Source organism: Triturus cristatus, chromosome 5_2 (assembly GCF_964204655.1).
Source record: "Triturus cristatus chromosome 5_2, aTriCri1.1, whole genome shotgun sequence".
Classification (NCBI taxonomy): Eukaryota; Metazoa; Chordata; class Amphibia; order Caudata; family Salamandridae; genus Triturus; species Triturus cristatus.
In genome coordinates, this window is record NC_140588.1 from 607635400 (window position 1) to 607659487 (window position 24088).

Genomic DNA, 24088 nt, shown 5'->3' on the forward strand with positions numbered 1-24088 from the left:
TGAGAAGGCTTTAGAACTGGTCAAGAATCACTCGTTGATAGCTAGACTGAATATATTTGTTACTCAGTAATCACAGCAAAGAAGTCTGAATATCATTTTGATAACTTTCTCCTCAGAAAGTGTCTCATGGAGTACCACAAAACTCATTACCATAGCCTCTATTGATCAATTTTTGCAGCCATTCTGTAGCACAGATCCTTGGACAATATGGGGTACACTTTCAAATAAATGCTAAATATATCCAGATATATTTTGCACTGAATGAGTCCCAGAAAGGCTGTAGTTTAATCACAAACTTCTTTAACCACATGTACTGTTGGATGTAAGAATATGTACTTTGCTTGAATGGAACAGTGACTGAGATCATTGTGTTTGGTGGAACATAACAGAAATCCATCCTCTTTGGATGACCACAAAACTAAAGAAGGCCAGACCGCACTCATCTGCAAAGGCCAAAAATCTTACAGATTTGTTAAAGTTACATATCTTTTTCAACCCAAATCAACACTTTGGTAAGGAAACAATTACAGCTATCATTGTTCTAAAAGATCATTTCCTTACTCAACTGCAACTGACATAGTCATTGTTAAGAACATGTCTGGACTAGTATAGCGTGATATATACTGGGCTACCAAAAACTGAATTAAAAAATACAAGAGAAGAATCATCCAGCCAGACTGTGCATAATCATCAGAAAGCACGGCCGTGTAAACTACCATTTAATACACTTTGCTGGCTGCAGGTAGAGATAATCTTGTTCAAAGACATATATACAGCACACAAAGGTCACTAGCACAAATGGCCAGAGTACATAGACATCACATCTGATCACTAAACAAATCTTTATTAGGCTAAATCATAGAAGCAGATCTTGAAGACAACAAGGGCTCAACTGTGCAATGCTCTGACCTCAACCTTGAGTGCAGAGTGTGAACATCTGTGTTTCAGGAAACTCCTGACTAAATTAGTTGAGCTTTATACTGGACTTTGAACCAATATTGGAGAATGAGGAAAATGTGACTGGAGTCATACGACTGGGAACCTGCTACATCACAGTGCTGTACATTTTGGACAAAACAGCACTCTGAGATATCTGCAAGGCAGCACTCATCGTTAAAATCCAAAAATCGTGAAGATGTAGGAAGGGCCGGAACTTTAGGTAGAGAAAGTGTTCAACAAAATGCGAAAAACAAAACCAGCAAATCCCCTGATAGTATTGCTAAATATTTGGTGGAAGTAGCAAGTGTAGTAGTAAGGTAAAAAAGAAGGAGGGAGCTGAAGAGAAAAGCAATGTAAATAGTATGGAATTGAGCGCTAGGAAAGGAGTCCTAAAAAGGTAGTAGAAATTGTAAGAAAGCGGATCATTATTAAGTGTGAGTGGTTGCCCACCTCAAGAAATATTAACACTTAGTTGTCAAGGTGAACCCCAAAAGTCAATAAATTAACCTGATCTCATCTCTTTGGTAGTTATGGCACAGAGCGTAACTTTATGCCCCTCCTGGAAGGAGAAGAAAAACACTACCCGACACTCAGGTTATTGTCTCTGCTGTGGGGGCAGTTTTCACATTTCCTTATCATTAAGGTACTTTTCCCACATGTTTAATAAGCATTTGACTTCACCGAGGGATTAGATTTTTAATAAATATAAAAAATTACTTTAAATGAATATGCTAGCCATTTTCTGTTAAAGTCATAGGTTAAAGTTTATAATCTGTACATTGAAACTTTCTTGGATCCAGCTACAGACCTGCCAGTGAAATAGCTTTTTGGGGGTGGGGGGGGGGGGCTAGCCACTAGAGGAACATGGCAACTTTAATTTCACAATGTTTCACTTTTAAATATCATTTACTCGGTCTGGTGGCCAAAAAGTGGTATTATGGGGTGACCCATTAATAATTAAAGGCACAGCTTAAAACCTGTCTGTTGGACTTGGCCCTTTTTCCCTGAATTTTTTGCTTTTTCTCCCCCATGATGGAGGAATGTATAGGCCATGTGTGGTGCGAGAGCTGTGCAATGGCGTGCGCAGATTTATTTGTGCTGTGGTGAAGAAATGCTACTTTTAAAATGGACGCCATGGCTGTGTGTTGTGCTGCCTGACTGAAGCTGGGTTGCCAGTCTAGTTGTTTGTTTCCCAGCAACCCCAGCTTTTGAAGGAAAGCCTGGCACCCAGGGTGCTTTACACCTCCCCCTAGGCCAGTTAGGACCAGTTTCCCTAGACGCTTCTAGAAGCTTCTGGCACTGTCTGGTAGGTGGGGTGAGGGGCGTATAATTAGCGGAGCTGGGATGCCATGTGCTCAGACTGAGTGTGGACTTGAATGTGAGGGGACCTACTGCCAGGAGGTACCGCTGCATGGGCCTGTGTGCTGGCCCCTGTGCCCAACTCTAACCCCTCTGCTCTCCACAGGGTGAGTGGGAGCCCACTGCTGGAGTATCGACTGCTGTACCAGGAGGAGTGCTACGTTACAGAGGATGACAGTTCCTAGGAATTGTGGCCCTGTTCTGATGAGTGCCCACTGACTGCTGAACTTGCCCAGTAGTGACTGCTGCTCTCCTGCCTAGAGCCTCTTGAGCGCTACAACCCTGCTTCTTGGCACCTAGCACTGAGGGAGCGCTATATTGGACTGGACTGCACTCTCAGGAGGTGAGGCGTGTGGGCGCTACGTGCTGGGGTGGGTCCCTGACTGTCTGCCCACACCCTGGCACCTCGTGAGCGCTATATTCAAGGCACCAGAAGAAGAGAGCACTATTTCTGATCCCTGGAGCTGTGGGGCTCCCTAGCGCTATATTTCACTGCCCCAGAAGGAGGGAGGAGCGGGTGACTCCTGCGGCACTGTGAGGCCTGGGAGAGCTGTTTATTTTAAAAGGAGAGTGGAAGCCCACCCCGCGTTTATGCCCCTAGGAGGAGAATCCCTGATCCCAGCGGGGCCCCCGTGTGCCCGGGAGGGCCCCGTGTTGTAAGGGAGAGCAGGTGCCCACCCCGCGGTTTTGGCGCCACTTCATATAACGGGTGACTACCCCGTTTAGTGGACCTTCATGGGTGCCCACCCCGCATTTGTGCAGTTGCGTGGGTGCCTACCCCGCAGTGGTTTTTATTTGAAAGCGGGTGCCCACACCGCGTTGGGAAATTGTCAGGAATCACTGCCGCAAACGGGGAAGAGGGCTGCCGCGCTGCCTGCAGCGACCCAGAAGGAGTGCAGACTGCCTGGCGTGGGCAGGGCCAGGGCAGGAAGCGGTCACATGACAGAGTGGGGCTCTCGTGCAATGTGAGAGCCCCGCGGTACTGTGAAGTGTCTGGAGCCTGCCACCGAAGTCCCGGGTCCCAGGGGGGCCCGGGTGAAGCCAGAAGCCAGCGGTGGTGTTGCGGGGCTCCCGTGGTGATGAGGGAGCCCCGTGTTGGCCGAGTAGCGAGACGGGAGCCTAGCCTGTGCTGACCCAGCACCCACGTCGGCAGAGACTACGCTCTGTAACAGGTGGGGGTCTCTCCGTGAGCGGAGGAGAGCCCCGAGTGCAGCCGGAGCCCTGCTGGCTCCATCTCAAGTCCTGGGCCCCAGGCAAGGGACCCGGGTGAAGAGTGGAGTTGCTGCCTAAGTAAGGCTGCGGGAAGAAGCAGCACGCTGCCTGCAGGGCTCCGTGTGATGAGGGAGCCCTGCCGCCATCAGAGGAGTCCACCCATGAAGAGTCCCGGTGAGTGAGGGGCTCAGTGGGGGGACTGGTGGTGGAGAGGGGGGCAATGCCAATGGGGCACCGTTTCGGTGCCCGCCCCCGTTGGTCCTCCTCAGGAGACACAGGGAGTGTCCGTGCCGGCCTTGGTTCTTCAGCTGCCCTGACTGGCAGTGGGCAGCTGCAACGTGCAGCCATAATTGTTTTGAAGCCCCCGTGGGGCTCCACCATGGACAGGGCCATAGTGCCCCGGGGGCTACCCAGCGACGCCGCAGTTGCGGGTCGCTGCAAAGTGAGGCATGTTTCCCTGAGCCTCGGGTCCCAGCAGGGGACCTCCAACTGGCCGGTACTGTGTGGGCCATACAATTTTTGCATTCCTGAGTTCCTGAGTGGGGCTCTCCGGGCGCGGTGGTGCCAGAGGGTAACCTGCGACATTGGGGACAATTGTGTGTGCCATCATTCCCTAAGGATCGCTAGGCTGAGGTTCAGGCCTTATGTACTGCTATGACTGCATTGCGGTTAACGTTTTATACCCCTACAATGGCCTAATGTTTTACCCTTCATGCCCATATTCATGCCTAATGGGATGTATGCTCACGTTTATGCCTGTTGATAATGTCTTATGGCATATAACGTGACCTACTGCTTTCCCCATGGGGTTGCCATGCTAATGTATTCCTATGCCTAATCTCTTCATGCCTTTATGCTAATGTTCAGGCCTAATGTCATACTAGGATGATCTCAGGTAGTTCATGCCTGACCTACGGTGTTTAGGCCCCATACTAAAGTGAGTTATGCAAATGGGTTTATACCCCAGTGACGATGCCAGAAGGTATACATAATGTATTGATGCCTGGGTCCACGTTTATACCTCACGCTAATGTGACTTTGCCTATGCCTAACCTGATGTTTCAGTTTATGCCTAATGTTGCCTTTATGCTAATGTGTAATCTAATAGGATTTAGGCCTACTGTAGATGTTCCTGCCTAATGCGTCCGGTTAATGTGATTTACGCCACTGGTTAGGCCTTATGATAATGCTGTGGTGTAATGATGTTGCAGTCATGCTGATAATGTTTTCCCCTAAGGCTAAAGCTGATGGAGTCTACCTTTATTTTTTAAACTTACAATTATCCTAACTGTACGAGCGATGGTTCTGGCAGCAGCCGGATTGGCGCTGCCCTGTATATAGTCCCCCTATGAATTATTACCCGATGCCGGCTGGCACAGTTCATCTGCACACCTGTGATTCCCTTCTGATGTGTTTATTTTACAATACATATACTGTTTATTTTACCTAAACTGGTGTGGTCTCTTTTTGTAGAGTGCCTTGTGTGTCGCCTGTGTGTGCTGCGTGGATGCTTTACACATTTCCTCCGGAGTTTGGCCCACCTGCTCTGCACCACGTTACCCCATGTCTAACACTGTCAGATAGAGCTATTTTGATAGGTTTGACTGCAGGGTTTTAGGCTGCTGCAATCAGACTACACATGGTAGGCCTGAGGTTAGGTTTTACAAGCCCATTTTGTGAATGGCAACATAGCTGAAGCAGTCCATAGATGGCATCTAATTTCCAGACCCTCTGGGCATTTTCTACACCATATGCAAGTAATTTGAAAGCAACTTAAATGTGTCAGTCAGGGTAAGTCAATGTAATCATGTTTAAAAGAAAGCTCAGGAATGTTACTTCTGTTTTGGGAGGGTAAAGTGCACACAGTTCTCAGTCCAGGAAAACAGATAGGGCAAACATTGAGGGGAAAGCTTGCCAACGATGGTCATTTCCTCCAGAAATTTAAAACAATTTGTAGACAAAAACTGATTAAAAATGGGTTCACACTAAAGATGGGTTAACAGGAATATGGTCATGACATTAAAGAAACTGATTTGGGAGATGGTGCTACATGCAGCTGTGAAAATACAAGTAGAGGACATCAAGGGGCTTAGTATCCATAGGTGGCAGATAAAGGAAATAGGTTGGGCCCCAAATAGCCAATCACTCAAAAAGGGAAAATTGTCTTGTATTATTTTTAACTATAGCAGCAGCAAGCACACTATTGACCTCTATTTCTAAATATGGTGCCATAATAGCGAGCTCCAGTACTTGGACAACAGCACTTTTAGACTGACTCCCCTGCACTACTCCAAGCCATGCTCTGCAAAAGGCAGGGTAATATTGTCCAGAGATATTTTTTAATTCCCTCCCAGTGATTTGCAACAAGATGAAGTGTAAGTATAAGCATGTCCGAAGTCTCTCAGAAGCAATCGTGGAGATGCAATCCTTCAATTTGTGTGTGATTCTGTAAGCAAGGGTTGGGAAAGGATTAGCTAAGTAATTATGGAAGCTTGAGTTAACCCAGATTGGAAACTCCACAAGTAAACCATTTTTTAATTGTTAACAGGGTTGTTGGAGAGAACGGATGTCATTTATTGGTGAAAAGGGGAAGAAGAACAGTAACTACAGTACCAGGTACTTCTAATGCCCACACCTTAAGAATCACAAAGACAAAAATCCATCTCAAATGTTGGTTTGATGCTAAATGTCCTGTGTCAGAAGACACTGGATAAAGCAGCCTAACAATCAATTGGATTTTTATTGCCGTTAGAATGTGGGAAAGCTAGAAAAGAAGGTGATTTAAGAAGTTGTTTAAGAACTATGTTGACGTTTGACAATGATAGTTGATTAAGTCAGAATTTTCTCATCAGTTTGAGATATGCAAAAGAAGCTACCTAAGGATGAATTTTAGGATCCCCAAGGTGGCAGAAACTAATTCCATAAGGAAAACAAAGCTTAGTTCATTGCACACTGTTGTTAGATTTAACTTCCCTGGAAGAGAAGAGGTGCAGTTATGTGTAGAACATTAATAGAATGTTTATGCACAGCCATTTTCCTTTCAAGAGAGTAGCTGAGTCTATGATCATTACCAAAGAGGGTTGTTCATTAGCTGAATCATTTTTCCATAAGGAAAAGTGTAAGAGATTGGGTTGCTGGTTGAAGGAGGTGAAACTCTTCTCAAGCAGCAACCACAATTCTTCTCAGTGTGAAGTCACAAGCAACCTAAATTAACCTGTGCTCTACCCATGGGTGGCTTGGCACAGAGCAGTCAGGCTTACCTCAGAGGAAATATGTAACATATTTGTACAACACTTCAAACAGTAACACAGTGAAAACACACCACAAAAGGATCTCACACTTGTTTAGACACATAGAGAAATTCATAGTACATAAAACAAGACCGAAATGACAAATATTCAATAAGTAGAGCATAAGTTATGCAGGTTTAAAAAAATTAGTAAAGGGGGCATGGCTTAGGTGCCGGAGGGAATGGCCGCCGCTCTGGGAGGCTCTGGAAGAGCGTAGAGTGGCGCGACTCCTCCGGGCGCATACGGCGCTGTGTGGACCTTGACGCCATATCCCCTGGCTGCGGAGTTCCTTTACCATGGTTCAGCGTTGATGCGGTGACGCAGGGTGAGCTCCCAACAATTTTTTTCGGCCCTCATTATAATCGCAGCTCGTCCCCGAGTCGCGGCCGCCATTTTATGCACCTCCAGCTACCCGCGCGTCCCGTGGTAATCTATGCACGGTATGTCGCCTCACAGTGCATTTCTTTAGACTCAAAAGACTTTATTCAGCAAGTTTTCACCTTTTTTACTCTGCCTGCTTAATCTAAATGGCAATTGGTCTGTTTTTTGAATCTCTGCTCTGTTTTTTCTCATCTCCTCAGCTTGGAGCATTATGTCTTTGGACGCCATTTTAGTTTTTTACGAGGCTGCCTGCCACTGCACCTGCTATCATTCCTATTGAGCTTTAAATAAGGTTATTTCTTGTTTTTTCTGGAGTATGGATCTTTCCCGAAGCCTATACAGAGGAAGGTTTTATTTATTTATTTTTTCAGCATATGTTAGTTGATTTTGTCGCCTTCCCATTTGTCTCTCAATATTCTCTGAACCACTATTTTGGGGTCCTGTGATCACCTGCTTGTTAATATTTTTTTCTTCACGCATATTTGACGACAATGGCTCGCTCTAATCGCAGTAACGCACAGCATATTAATACTACCTGCGTTCTGTTAGAGGACAATAATCCTTTCAGTGTGTTACAGGATAATATGGATGACACAATTACTGACCCTATTGGAGCAAAAGGCCCCTCCCCTAATACTTCTCGTATAGGCTCTAAAACCAACTCTAAACTACCTTCCGCAACAGGAAAGCGAGTGAAGGCGAACCCTCCTTCTCCCACCAACGCATCCTCTTCCATTTCCATGGAGCTTCTTCTCGAGGAAATACGTTCACTTAAACCATACATGGCCGAAACAAATGTTCGCCATCAGAGCCTCGAGGACAATTGGTCGCATACGGAGCAACAGGTTGCAGATCTTGAGAGGAAAATGTCTTTAGTGCAGGCAATCTCGGATCAGGTTCCAGGATTGCATAGAGAAATACTTTCTCTTAAGCAACAGGTTGAAAATTTGGAAAACCGAAACAGACGCAATAATTTACGTATTTATGGCCTTGCAGAAATTCTCGAAGGTCCCAATCCTATATCCTTTTTTCAATCCTTCCTGCCAACGCTCCTTGGTCTTCCAACTTCTCCTCCATTGAATGTTCAACGAGCTCACAGCTTAGGTTCACTATCTCGTTCTGCTAACTTCGCATCCTCTTCAGCGAAACCTAGAGGTGTCATCTTGTACTTTCTAGAATATACAGATCTGATAAAGGTCATTCAAGCTGCCAAACAGAAGGGGAAACTCACTTGGAATGGCACCAATCTCTTTTTTGCTCAAGACTACCCTAAAGCTACCGTGGATCGTCGTAAACAGTTTTTGGACATGAGACCTGCTCTTCGTTCTTTGAATGCACGTTATGGACTGTTCCATCCTTGTCTCTTCAAAGTGACCTATAACGACAAAACGACGAACTATGAAGATCTTGTGCTTCTTTAACAATTCCTTAACTCCTGCAGAGATAACGACATGGACACTCCTAACTATAATTGTCTTGATGGTTTTGTTCATTCCTCTTAATATCTGTTTTCTGTAACCTGTATTATTATCCTTTCTGTTGTAGTTTGATGTGTCCTGAGGTGCCCTCCTAATGTTTTCTTTTTCTTCCTTATTAGGTGCGACTTTGTGGTCCCCTTTGATTTATGACATCTTCGTCTTGTGCCCGGAGGCTTTTCTCCCCTTGCTGCGCCCTCTTGGAGTCTTCCGTTCGGTGTGCTGTTTTCCCTCATGTGGTTCCTCCAACCCCACTTTCATTGTCTTTTTGTGGTATGTCTTTTAGACATTTTTCTGCGTTATCATACGTTGCTAGTTTTATTTTATTTTTCTGTTTTGTGCACTCTCCATCTCTATCCTTTTTTCGCTCTTTCATCTTTCCTTTCTTTTTCCATTTCCTTTATTCTTCTTCTTCTCCCTCTTCTCTTTTTCCCTCTTCTTCTAGATGATAACTCCTTTATTTCAATTCTTTCCTTTTTCTAATCTGGAACTCATATTACTTTTCCTGGCGTTTTATTTTCCACCTTTCTCTCAGCAATGCTTTTACTTTTCCTATTATCCGTAAGTAAATTCAACCGATTACATTTTTGTTCTAATTTTTATCAATTTTTCAGCAATGTACTTAGATTTCTTACTGTTTGCATAATAACTGTTCAAGTTAATTTTGATGTGTTCTATTCAGAGTCGTTACATGGAACATTAAGGGAATAAATAATCCCTTAAAAATACCCCATTTGTCTAAATTAAAAGCTGACATCGCATTGATTCAAGAGTCACATTTATCTGAGGCTGAAGCATCTAAATTTAAACGAGACTGGGTAGGTAACGTTTTCTCCACCCAAGCCCTAGGCAAAAAAATGGAGTCTTTATTTTATGTCACAAAAAGTATCAACTGTCAGTCTTACTTCAAGAATGTGACTTGGAAGGTCGATGGGTAATAGTCAAGCTTCTCATAAATCAGATACCTTTAGTTCTTTTTAACATTTATGCACCAGTTACTGTTGATAATGCTTTTTGGATTCATATATCTGAGAAACTTCTTCTGTTGAATGATGAATATTATTTTTGGAGGTGATTGTAATCAGGTTTTTGACCCCATACTAGATAGACCCTCCTCCGTCAAATTTTCCAATACTAAGATGCATTCCCAATTTACGTCCACCATACGATGCAAGTCCCTAGTCGACATGTGGAGGCTCTGCAACCCCGACACTCTAGAATATAGCTTTTACTCCCCTTCACATCAGTCGCAATCCCGAATAGACTACCTCTTTTTCAGTAAATCCCTATCTCAACATGTTTCCCATTCTGAAATTGGTTCTATTTTAATCTCGGACCATGCCCCAGTATTTGTGGATTTTGCTTCGTTACCCTTTACTCCGCACGCACGTAGATGGCGGTTTAATAATACTTCGGTAAGCGATCCTGCCTTTACAAGCCAATTCACCTTGTTTGCTTCCGAATTCTTTTCCATCAACTCTACTCCAAATCTCTCTCCTGCTATGATCTGGGACTCTTTTAAGGCGGCTTCCAGAGGCTTTATTATAAATTTTGTTTCTTGCAAAAAGAAATCTTTTGAAGTTAAATCGTCCCAACTACTTGCTGAGATTAAACAACTTGAATGCTCTTATTATCATTCGAATTCGGAATCTTCCTTAAAAAAACGTATTGATGCAAAATTTAAGTTTAATAAAACATCCACAGAAGCCGCCTCCTCCTACCTTTTAAGGAGCATTGCTCGTTACTATGGCGGTCAGAACAAAATGGGGAAGTTATTGGCAAATATTTGAAAATACGACGTGATCGAACTAAGATAGAGTCTATACGGAATAATGCTGGCATCTCCTTAGTTAAGGACAATGACATTTTAAACGAGTTTGTTTCCTTTTATAATACTTTATATACTCCTGAGCATCAGCCGACTTCATTTAACCTCTCTTCTTATTTTCAATCTATTGATCCCCCCTTGCCTCCTAATATTGATTTTACCTCTTTAGAATTGGATATCCCTCTTGCTGAAATTACTCATGCAGTTTCTCTTTCTAAAAAGAGGAAAAGCTCCAGGTCCGGATGGATTCAGTATCAAATTTTATGCACATTTTGCTAATCTACTTCTTCCACGTCTCTTACTACTTTTTAATTCTTTCATTACTGTTGGTGCTTCTTCCGGTAAATTTCAGGAAGCCATGATTTGCTTAATTCCCAAAGATAACAAAGACCCTTCTCTTTGCAAAATTATCGTCCAATCTCCCTAGTCAATCTTGACTATAAGATATTTGCAAAAATTCTTGCTCTCCGCATTGACCCCATTTTACCTACTCTCATTGGCCCTGAACAATCATGTTTTGTGAAAGGCCGTTTATCTTCTTATAATTCCAGAGTCTTTTTTAATATCCTTGGCAAAGCGTCCTCTCTTGATTATCCTATTGCAGCCATAGCGTTAGATGCAGAGAAAGCATTTGATAGGATTGGATAGGATTTCCTCCTAAATTAATATCCCTCATCTCGTTATTATATTCAGGTCCTAAAGCTTCTATTTTTGTCAATGGTAACGTCTCGGATTATTTTCCACTTCTTAGAAGAGTACGTCAAGGATGCCCCCTATCTCCACTCTTATTCATAATTGCTTTGGAACCTTTCTTAACTAAGATTAGACAGGACTCTCAGGTTACTGGTTTTCGACTTGATACCTCTCATGTTAAGATGTCTGTTTATGCGGATGACATTCTTTTTTACTGCTCTAATCCTTCCTCTTCTATTCCGTCTTTTATGAAACAGGTTGATACATTTTCTCAACTATCTGGCTATCCTCTTAATGCAGACAAGCGTGAGGTACTACCTCTCAATGTGCTCTGTCTTAAGCAGGATTTTATTTCTACCGGTTTCTCTTGGCAATCAGAAAAGATAAAATATTTAGGTCTGTGGTTCTCTTCGAATATCCTGAACACATTAAAATTAAACTTTGATCACATAACTAAGACTCTATCTGATTCTATTGATCGCTGGCATCCACTCTTTCTTTCTTGGTGGGGAAGACTAGACTCCATTAAAATGATGCTTTCTCCTATCATTTTAAATATTATTTCTATGATTCCTGTACATATTCCTGATTTTTACGTTAAAAAAATAGATTCTATTTTAACAAAATTTCTTTGGAAGAATAAATCTCCACGTATAGCCCTATCCTCTTTGAAGGCGGATAAAACCTCTGATGGTCTTAAATTTCCAGATTTAAAAAAATATCATCAAGCCTTCTCATTAAAACAGTCTTCACGCTGGCTCTCTTTTGATCATGATATTTTCTCTCCTATCTGGTTAATTATGGCAAATTATTTTATGTTTCTTTTTACATTTGAAGAAGCCCTCGTCTTCACAAACAATATTTCCTCCTTTCGTAATCCAATTATTTCGCATACTCGGAAACTAATTGCTCCGTTATTGCCTTCTTCTTTTCCTTCGCTTTCCTCGTTAGATCAACAAACCATTTGGCATAATAATTTATTATGCATTAAAAACCGCACTTTCTACTGGAATTCTTGGAGGACTAAAGGAATACTTTGGATTTCACAATTATTATCAAATAATATCCCTTTATCTTTTTCGGACCTTCAAACGCAATTTTCCTTACCTTCTTCCTGTAAAACTCAATATGATCTTTTATATCCTTCATTGTGTCAATACCTTCGATCTTTACCATCATCGACTTCCCCTTCCGCCGGCTGGTCTTCGCTTTTTCCCTTATGATCCAGCTCTTCTTCTGCTTCATCATTATATAAGGGTTTATCTCTTTCCTCTGACAGAAGTAAGACGAGAGTGGAATTGGCTTGGGAAAAGGAGCTTCTAGAATGTTGGACAACCCCTTTTTGGGATAAGCTGTGGCTCAAAATTCACAAAACGTCCAGAGCTGCTAATACTTCTCAACCCCTTTATTTTGTCTATCAACGCCTCTTATTTACCCCTGCAAAATTAGCTTCTTTTACTTCAACTTCTACCCCCACCTGTTGGTCTTGCTCTTGCACAAATGCAGATCTCTTCCATATGCTTTTTGATTGTACCCCGTGAACCGTTTCTGGCATTTAGTTTGGTCTCAAATTAATAAAATCTTTAACATAAACATCCCCCTCTCCCCCTCCAATGTTTTTCTAGGCTCTTTATCACCTTGCTGGCCCCAATCTCCCTCTAATTTCAAAATCATAGATTTGTTATTGGCGATTGCTTTCCATTTGATCACCTCTAATTGGAAACAAGCTGATAAAGTTACTTTTCGAGCCTGGTAGAATGCAGTTTGTTTTCTCCACAGACTAGATACTAGTTACATTACCCCTATTTTTGTGTCCATCAAAAGAGACCTTCTAGGGCTCCCTGTCTCCAAATACTTAACTTATATAGCTTCACATAGTGCTCCTTTAGTCTGAACCTCTGCTGAAGTAAAGAAGCCTCCATGATTTACTTGTTGTCTTTGTTTTCTTAACAAATGTTTTATTAATCCTCCCTTTGATATTTCTCACATATTGTAACTTGATATTTCTATTTCTCTTCCACTATCTGTATGCTTATAGGAATTACTCTATGTGCTATTTTTTCAACTATTGTTTTAACAAGAGTTTCAAGATTATGTTTCCCCTCCTCTTTTCTACCCTCCCTCCCCTTCCCTTTTTTTATAATTCTTGATATAATATGATTACTCATGTTTTGTATTACATTTGATTTTTGCTGAATAAACTTAGTTGTTAAACTTAAAATATATATATATATATATATTAGTAAAAATATCACCAAAAATCACAAATCACCAACTATGGATATCTGGTTGGGCAGGACTGAGACAAAGTGAAAAGTTCAGACTGACCCTGACGGAGAGTGGGCCAGTTACATGGACCCAGTTAGGCCCCCTTAATAAAATACCTTAAACCCTACTTTGCAGATCATTGCAATGGTCTGCTTCAAGGATGGGTCGTGCAGTCTGCATGATGCGTTGGTTCCGAGGAGCTGCGTGGCTGTGATGAAGTGTCCGTCATCATCATCGAGTCTGCCATTGACGAGGGTTGCAAGGGCCTACACAGAGGATGCATCGCACAGCTGCGGTTCTGATGAGGCAATGGGCTGCAATGCGATGCAGGTCTTTGTAACTGACCCGATCCACACAGCATCAGCGATGCATAAGTTCTGCTTGGGGTTGCACTGCACTGCAAGGAAGATGCATCAGTTTGACTGGATCCACAGAGGCTGGCAGAGTACCTTAGGCCCACTTCCAAGGGTCCAGGACTAGGGTGGCACCACTTAGGGAGGTAGACTCATAGATGGCAGAGTCCAGATGCAGGGTTGAAGGTTGTTGGAGCCTTATGTCCCTGAGGCTTTAATCAGGAGGCCAGTCAACTAGCCCTTGGAGTTACTCTGAGTCCTGAGTTCGATATATGCAGAGCCAATGCTTCTCACGCAGGCAGGAGGGCAGCAGACAGCAAGTCAGCACAGAAGGAAAGCAGTAGTTCAGAGCAGCAGTCCAGTAGAGTGGCAGTCCTTTCAGCAGCACAACAGTCCTTCTTCCTGGTAGAGTATCTATAGGTCCAGAAGTGTACTGCTGACTTGGTCTCTGCGTTCCAATATTTATAAAACGTAGGAGAAGCTTCTAGAAATTCCCTTTGAAGTCACCAGGCATAATGCCTTCCCTGTACTGGCTCCAAACTACCTACAGGGGTAATTCTGTCCTTTGTGTGGAGGCAGGACACAGACTATTCAGGTGTAAGTAGGGATAGACCCAGCCCCGCCCTAGCATCCTTCCAGTGATGGCCCACCCAGGTACACCTGAGCTCTCTGTTGTGTGTGGCTGGCTAGGAGGAATACAAAAAGCACAACTGTCGGCTACACCCAGTCATGTGGCACAGGCTCTAAATGGCTATGGTAGGAAAATGCCAACTTTCTAAAAGTAACATATATAGGGATTAGACCCTTAGGGCAGCTGGGTTAGGCCTCTTAGAAACATAAATATAAAACAGATTTCCCCAGCTGCAATGATTCAAGCAACCCTTTATTTATATTCTAGGTCAAGTAAATGGAGTTTCTGAACATGTGTATTTAAAAGTGTCTTCTGATTTTCTGTATGTTGTTTAACGTACATGTGTAGGTGAAAAAATTGCATTAAGATTACAAAATCATTGTGATTAAATACACAGGTTAGGAAAATCCATTTACTGGACCTAGAATAAAAAAAGTTTTGCTTGAATCATCGCAGCTAGGAAATCTGTTTTGTATTACATTTCTAAAAGTGGCATTTCAAAAGTGTAATTTAAAATCTGACTTTACCATAAATTAGGGTTTTTCATAACATTTCCAAAGATACCAACCATGAATTGGTTGACTGCTCCCATTTGGAAATTCCAACTCATTAAATGTTTTAAGGTAAGTCCCATGTCATCCTATGGGGGAGGTATTACTTGCAGTAGTTAAAATTAATTTAAGACATGTAAAACCTAAAATTACATGTTCTACTTCTTAAATACACTACACCCTTCCCTGTGCTTTTTCTTGGGACTACCATAGTAGTGACTTATATGTATTAAAAAGGAAGGTTTGAGCCAGGCAAAATGTTTATTTTTTTACGGTCGAAATGGCAATTTAAAACCGCACACACAGGCTGCAATGGCAGGCCTGGGACACACAGGGCTACTTAAGTGGGTGGCACAATAAGTGCTACAGGCCCACTTGCAGCATTTAAATTACAGGCCCTGGGTACATGTGGTTTCACTTTAAAAGGGGCTTATAAGTAAATTAAATATGCCAATTGGGGGATGTATGACGTTACAACGCACACTTTTACAACGCATGCACTTACAACGCATGTTTTACAACGCATAATCCATTACAACGCACTACACTTACAACGCATGACACTACAACGCATTTTTAAAAACTACCATTACAACGCATACCATTACAACGCATAATATTTAATTGCATTTAAGGTAAGTATTAGATAGTATAGGGGTAAAAATTACTTTTCTAACTCCAGGGGGTCCAACAGTAGGGTAAGTGCTGGATAGTATAGGGGTAAAAATTGCTATTCTAACTCCAGGGGGTGCAACAGTAGGGTAAGTGTTGGATAGTATAGGGGTAAAAATTGCTATTCTAACTCCAGGGGGTGCAACAGTAGGGTAAGTGTTGGATAGTATAGGGGTAAAAATTGCTATTCTAACTCCAGGGGGTGCAACAGTAGGGTAAGTGTTGGATAGTATAGGGGTAAAAATTGCTATTCTCACTCCAGGGGGTGCAACAGTAGGGTAAGTGTTGGATAGTATAGGGGTAAACATTGCTATTCTAACTCCAGGGGGTGCAACAGTAGGGTAAGTGTTGGATAGTATAGGGGTAAAAATTACTATTCTAACTCCAGGGGGTGCAACAGTAGGGTAAGTGTTGGATAGTATAGGGGTAAAAATTACTATTCTAACTCCAGGGGGTGCAACAGTAGGGTAAGTGTTGGATAGTATAGGGGTAAAAATTACTATTCTAACTCCAGGGGGTGCAACAGTAGGGTAAGTGTTGGATAGTATAGGGGTAAAAATTACTATTCTAACTCCAGGGGGTGCAACAGTAGGGTAAGTGTTGGATAGTATAGGGGTAACAATTACTATTCTAACTCCAGGGGGTGCAACAGTAGGGTAAGTGTTGGATAGTATAGGGGTAAAAATTACTATTCTAACTCCAGGGGGTGCAACAGTAGGGTAAGTGTTGGATAGTATAGGGGTAAAAATTACTATTCTAACTCCAGGGGGTGACACAGTAGGGTAAGTGTTGGATAGTGTAGTGCAATATTATGCGTTGTAATGGTAGGCGTTGTAATGGTATGCGTTGTAAAGGTATTTTTTTAAAATGCGTTGTAGTGTCATGCGTTGTAAGTGTAGTGCGTTGTAATGGATTATGCGTTGTAAAAGATGCGTTGTAAGTGTAGTGCGTTGTAACAGTTGCGTTGTAAAGGTTGTTCCCCCAATTGGGGATAGGCCAGTGTTATTATGTTTTAAGGAGTGAGCACATGGACTTTAGCACTGGTTAGCTGTGGTAAAGTGCACAGAGTCCTAAGCCAATGAAAAACAAGATCAGCAAAAATGTAGGAGGAAGGCAAAATGTTTGGAGGAAGACCATCCTAAGGTTGACAGGGCTAATGATTAGCCACTGCTGAAAGGGAGAAGAAACAAAGAATTTACATCCATTACTATTGTCCCTAGACAGCAATTTGCTGTAAGGCTTGACATTAAAAAGGCAGTAACTATTGATTGATACATACAGCGTGCACACTGCAACCTCCTTTGTAATGTTTTCGCAAATTACGTTATTGCTGAAGTGAAATTGTATTTAAATGTAAGATTTTCAGTGGCATGTTTATTACTTTTGTGGTGCAGGGCAGCGCAGGAACTCACCTTGCTCTGCTGCCCTGCGTCACAAGGAAAGGGCAGGAATACACAGTATTTATCCAATACAATGGTATGGCAGCCTAGTACCGGCACAGGCACCCCTGCACCATGGTGCAAGGGTGGCTGCATTATAGGCAGGATTGTTTTTGTGCAGGGCGGGACTCCTTCCTGCACAAAAACAATTCCCTGAGGCATGTATCTCTTTCTATGAGTAGCACGCATATAAAGAGGAAAAATTTGTCGAAATATACATATTTTTCCTCGTTACACCTCACCTGGGAAAGCTTATCATTTTAGAACATTCCCAGGTTTACAAGGTCTTGTACATTTGGGAATGTGTCAAAAACCATAGGAGGTGCGTGGGAACACCCAATCAATGCCCATGAAATGCTTACCCAGGGCAGAGTAGCGCAACACAGCGATTTGGGCTGCGTTTTGTTACTCCAGATTTTTGGAGCCACTTAAAGCCAAGCAAAATGGCTTTTTCTGGCTTAAAAAAACGGACTTAAGGTTTGCATAACTCTTGCACCTCTTTGCATGGTGCAAGAGCTACAAAAACAATGGATCATAAATATAGCCCTCAATATTATCCACTTTCTCAATAAATTAACATGAAGTGTTTGGAATGATACTTCTAGCACAATAGGTAGTCCAATTTACAAAATTACAAAATAGCCAACAGACTGTGGGTGCCTGAAAGAAGGATATCTGTCCTTGTCCTTCCTGTGGCTTGTGGCTTTAAAAAAAAAATTATTGAGCGGGGCATAGCATAAGGTGCATAACAATGGTAATAAATAACATAGAGTTTAAAAATACCGTTTGATCAGAACATACAAATCATGCAAAAATAATCTGTCTGTATCCCAGTTTTTCAAAAGTGCTTAAGTTAATATCCCAACTTTTTACAGATGTGGTACCCTAACATACTAAAGCGCTGAAGTGCTAAAGTGCTAAAGTAGATGGAAAAGCACAGAACAGGCTATCATTCACCAAACAAAATAGCCCCACAGGACATGCCAAATTACAGTACGTGTGCTTTTTTTTTTTTTTTTTAAATATCGATAAGACTTCTATTCCGTAGTAGTTTCAAGATTCACTAAGTATTTCCAAACCGCTGTGAACTTTTTTGTAGCGCCCACCCGTCTAGCATATTCTTCTTCGAACATCCTGGTTTGTTTCATCCTACTTAAGCAAATCAATCAATCAGTCAGGGAACTGTAAGCATGCTACTCACCCGTGAGGGTCTCAAGGCGCTGGGGGGAAGGGGGGGTGCGGAAATCTGTTTAGCCGAAGAGCCAGGTCTTGGGGGTCTTGAGGGTCTTCCTGAAGGCGTTCAGGGAAGGGGCCCGTCAGATGCCTGCCGGTAGCTCGTTTCAGATCTAGGCTGCAACGTGAGAGAAGGATCTTCTACTTGCTCTGTGGATGCGCAGGGTCTCGTCCAGTGCAAGGTTGGAAGATCGGAGGTTTCTTTTGGGAACATGGAAGTTTATTCTGTCATTAAAGCATTTGGTTCCGTTGTTGTGTAGGCATTTGCTGGCGTGAGTGAGGATTTTGAAAGTGACTTTTTTCTCCACAGGGAGCCAGTGGAGACTTTGCTGGTGAGGAAATATGAATTTTTATGGTCAAATTGTGTCCCCTATCTAGACCCCAACGGCTCCATGTACATGCTACAAGTACATGTATGTTCCCTCCACTTCAAGCTATGAAGACGCAAATACAATTGTGTCCAACGTTAATATGTACTCTTTCATATCTGCCATGAATGGGCCAGATATTCCGTTCCTAAGTATGCCTTGCCACCGTCTTTATATGGTATACTTTTCACGTTTTCCAGCTCTGGCAAGGTAGGCCCTGAATTCTGCCATCGAGCTTTTTCCTGCTTCTGCCTCTGAATGCTCCAGCCTGGACCTGCATCTGTATCCATGAACTTTGTCTTACTCCCTGCGCGGCTAACGGTGCCTGACGCGGCCTGTTGCCTGCCAAAAACTGTATTCAGCCTTCAAGTTATCTGCTCCGCTCCTCATCCAATGCATTCCTGTCTAGTAGTTTAGGTAAACATCCTTCCAGCTACCGAGCAAAGGGCCCATGCCCCCTCGCATCTCATGTAGACACTTAGACGCTTGTACACGCACTAGCAGTCAGTATAGAATAGGATTTGTCCGAGAAGACCTTTCCTTCTAGATAATATAGTTCTTTAAACACAAGATATTAGATATGATTTAGGACTAGGTTGTCCTGACACCCCAGACTTCTGTCTCCTCATGTAGGGCTAAATGTCAAGTTCCCTTCACCCTCTAGTTACACGTCAATCACACGTCATGCGGCTGCGCGCGCATCTCTGCCATGTATTTTTGCTGACTTTGCAGGATTCTCTTATGGATCCACCCATTTGTGTCACCATCATAATGACGTTTCTAGTATACGCCTCTATGCACGCCTATTATTACGCCTTTTTCATTACGTATGTGTATTCTTATCTGTATTATCAGCTGTTACGCCTCCTGCATCTGTCTTACTGTAATGCATTTCATATATATATATTTACTTGTCTATAATGTATTGCTGATCCCTTCCTGAACCTTCGTGGTGACGGAACTCGATTGCCTGGTTCGAACCATCATTCCTTTGTAAGGAATAAATACCCTATTATACCCTCGAATACCACGGATTCTGCCTCTTATTTTACTGAGTTATTCTTATTGAATTTTACCGCATAAAAATAGTACAGGTAAATTAAAATATTTACCACATAAATTGGCGCCCGAATAGGGACACCTCTCACACCCCACGCGCCGGAGGTGCGTTGCAGACCCGGTCTCCTGCCACAGCCGGACGGACAATTACGCGTACCCGCAGGATTTCCTGTATCTCCCTCAGGCCAATGGGGGCGACTGAGGCTGCGATCAACACCCAGACGAGGCGGTGAGGAGTGCGGAGAATCCCGACCAGAGCCTAGCTGAGAGAGCAAGATCCGAGGTATACAGAGGCCCACCAGATTCCGAAGTTCCGAAGTATCTAAGTCACGAGTCGAGTCCAGTCCAGTTTGGTCTAGTCCAGTCCAGACTTCCGAGGCCTCCCGTTCCGTGCTTCCCGGTGAGTACCGTTGCTGAGGACGCATCTAGACGTGCACATTAGTTTGTGCCGGTCAAGACGGGTCTGGGTACACAGACCTGGTCTGCACTGTTTTAGCAGTGTATCTGTACTGTTTAGCAGTACATATAGTATATTTAATATTATGCAGTTAACTAGTTTTATTCTAATTGTTATTGTTCGTTCTAAATGTTTTGATATGTTTTAAATGTCGTGGTATGAGTGATTGTTTGATCTTCATTATTGTGTTTATTGTAATTATTGTGTTCAAAAACCGAGTAAGAATTAAGTAGCAAGGTTCAAGATGCCGTTATTTTCAAAATTAAGACAGATAAAAACTAGAAAAGGGATACTCGAGGAAGCTGTTCCTATCCCACCTAGGGACACTCCAGGGTACTTTATGTACCATAAACATGGCCTAGATGCCGTATTATATCTTGATCTATGGGTGGACTACACCAAGGATTTGGCAGAGAGTCAGAGATGGCCCGCTGCTGGAACATGGGATGCAGATTGCATCATGAGAATAGAAGAAGCGTTATGGAAAAAGAAAGCCAGACAGTCACAGAAAGATGCCATTGAACTATGGCGTAAGGAATCGCATAGGCGCACAGAGAAAGCGCTCAGAAAGGAAGAGAAAAGTAGGGAAGATTCAGAAAAGGCCCGAGAAAACATATTAATTGACGAAGGTACCCGAGTAAAATCAGAACAAGTAGACAGACAACGAAACACTCTTATGAATGGTATGTATCCTCTTCTGGCCGAAGGTTTGCCTAAGGCCACTCCGGAAATACCGAAAGATCTGCCACCTCCATTACTCCCGATTAAAGCACATCCCAAAACCGCAAAAGATATTTTCCTTTCTTCCTATTTAGACGATGTAGCTCCGGAATATGTTAATGTTCCACCACACACACCACCTGTCGATGGTGCTCAACCCCAAGATCATCCGCCCCCAACTACGCAACAACAAACTCCTCCTCACATTCCAACAGTTTCATCTGTTTCTACCACTTTTCCTACATCTACCGTCTCTACTTTACATTCAACAAATCCTTTCGCGCCTAGCACCTCAGAAGGTGCAACAGGAGGTGGGACAGCGATTTTTTCCACGCCACCGCAAAGAAATAAATTGTCCTTTAGAGATTTAGCATACCAACATACACCTCAAACAGCAAGATCCGATATGTTTAAGGAACATCTTGTGGATTGTAGATATGATCCAGTGCCCGGTAAAAATGACAGAATGCTGCTGTCATCACTACGTATACGACGAGCATCCACATATTTAATGACACTACCAGGAATGGTTGCTCATCTGGACAATATATATCACTTTGTCCAATCAGGGCGAGGCCCTGAAAGTATTGACAAGGCCATGGAGTACCAGAAAGTAGATATACAGAAACTACTGTTAAGCTTCCTCATAAACTGCTTGATCAGAAACAGAGATAGGCCTGAGGTAGATCAGGATGAAATGTAAGTGCTTACCAGATGGGGTCAGAATATATCAGAAGGGAAACATGATAAACAGAAGTGTATAGTAGCTATGTGCCGAAAGATCCGCAAAGAAGTAGAACGAATACATAAAATCAGATTGGAGGCAGACAAAACTGAATCAGAGGGAGAGGAGGAGGAAGAATCAGAAATGTCCACGGGACAATTAGAAACGATAGCTTATGTAGGTAGGGGAAGATCTTTTAACAATACCAGATACTCTAATGATCCAATACGTCCGATACGTCCAGAATGTAACAGACATTTTCAAGCCCCTATGTTAAATACAAGATCCCCTGAACACCTATTCCATGCTGCTGATAAATTACTCCGAGACTGAAGGGGGTATCATATGCTCGATTCTATGGATGAACAAGAATTAGCCAGGTCAGCAGTACAATGGGCTGACAGTTCTGAAAAATACAGTGATGATGCGCTAGCACACACGTTTCTGAATCTTACCCCAGACGAACAGCGTTTAGCTGGTATATACATGATACAACACCTCCTTATATTGTATAGAAGCCAACACTCCGATCCTGGTCCCCTACCTGATATACTGATAGAATTACTCATGAATAAATGGAGAGGTTCAGGTACTGATTTAATTAAAGAAATTCTAGAATATCGGCACCAGTACATTGTCTTCGTATGCCCAGAACATGTTTCAGTTCCCACCGTGGAAAGAAAAACGTATCACATAGACAGACAGAACCCATTACGCGAAGTACACCCAGTCAGAAATGATGACAATACGTTTAGACGCGTGTTTGTGTACACGCCCATAACCAAAATAGAACTATTGGAAATGAAAAAATTAGTGCCCAGCCATGACAAAGATCCAGCAGGTTTTCACCGTGAACTAAAGGACATGTTACTCATGGGTGATTATACCTATCCAGACATTATGAAAATATTGAAAGTATTATTGCCTGCCGGTATTTATGAGAAACTCAAGGAAAAAGAATGGGAGGTGGGAGACCAAAAGATTGATTGGACCGCATTGGAAACTGAAGAAAATAGCAGAACTGCAGGCGTAGGGCTTGGGGGCAAAACAAAAGCATTACCAGGTCTATTAGTGCAAGTATTGCCACGTTTATTAACTACGAAAAAGGAAGATTGGGGAGCGATCTCAGCCTGTAAACAGAAACCCGAGGAAGACACTAGTGATTTTTATTCCCGATTTGAAAAATGTTTTGGTATTAATAGCGGCCTGAAAGCAAATAGTGAGTCATATCCACACCTTTTTGTAACAAAACTAGTCGAGAATTCCCTGCCGCAGGTTAAAAACAGAGTATTGAAAGTTGAGAGCACTTGGCAAGCTAACACTCCTTCACAAATGTTACAAATGTTACAGTATCACCAGAATAGAATTAGAGAAGAACAAGAACACGAAACAAGGCGTATGAAAGACACGAAAATGAAAATGCTTGTCGCTCAGTCAGTTCCAGCTGACGGTCATAAAAAGGGTACGGCAAGTAACTCAGCGGTTCCCGTTAAAGGGACATGCAACTATTGTAAACAGCCAGGTCATTATATAAACGATTGTGCAGTTCTAAAACATAATATCTCCACGGGTAAAACTAAGGAGAGACCACGTCCGCCTAGACAGGATCAGATCCAACAACAAGTACCTCAGAATATACAGCCTATGCAAGCTGCACAACAGACCGTACCACAACCACAGCCACAGCCTATTGCCGCAACACAAAACACGACACAACAGATGTACCAGTATGCACAAAATGACTATCCAGAGTATCAGCGCTACACATGAAATAGCCTAGAGAGGGAAGTTGGCTTACCCCTTATTGAGGTCCCTGTAGATCAAGAGGGTCCTTATGTACAGAGTCAAGTATTAGGGAAAGACAGAAAGTTCCTACTCGACACAGGGGCAAGCAGAACAACTATAAGTCACGATGAAGTTCCAGGGGCACCCCTCTCAGGCTCACAAAATATTTCCCTTGGTTTTTCAGGAAAGCCCACTATTAACGAAGTATCACAACCACTTGCATTCACAGTCGGTCCATTAACACGGACTACAGATCTATTGCTTACGAAATCATGCCCAGAAAACTTGTTAGGTATAAAAACATTGAAAGCTCTAGGAGCTGTAATATGCTGTTCTCCGGACGGAGTACGACTATTTTTGCGTGACTTTAAAGGTCACTACGTGTCTAGAGACATGGATCACCGGTTACAGAATCTACCTGCACATTTATGGGCACAAGGCCCCACTGATGTAGGTTGTATGCACATTACACCATATCGAGTCACACTCAAAACAGGAGTGGTACTACCACGAATGCGACAATACAAGTTACCGCCAGATGCTGTAGTGGCTTTACTGCAAATCATTGACGAGCTCATTGCACAAGGAGTGGTTGTAGAAAGCGACTCCAATATATGTAATTCTCCGATTATTCCGATTCTTAAACGAACT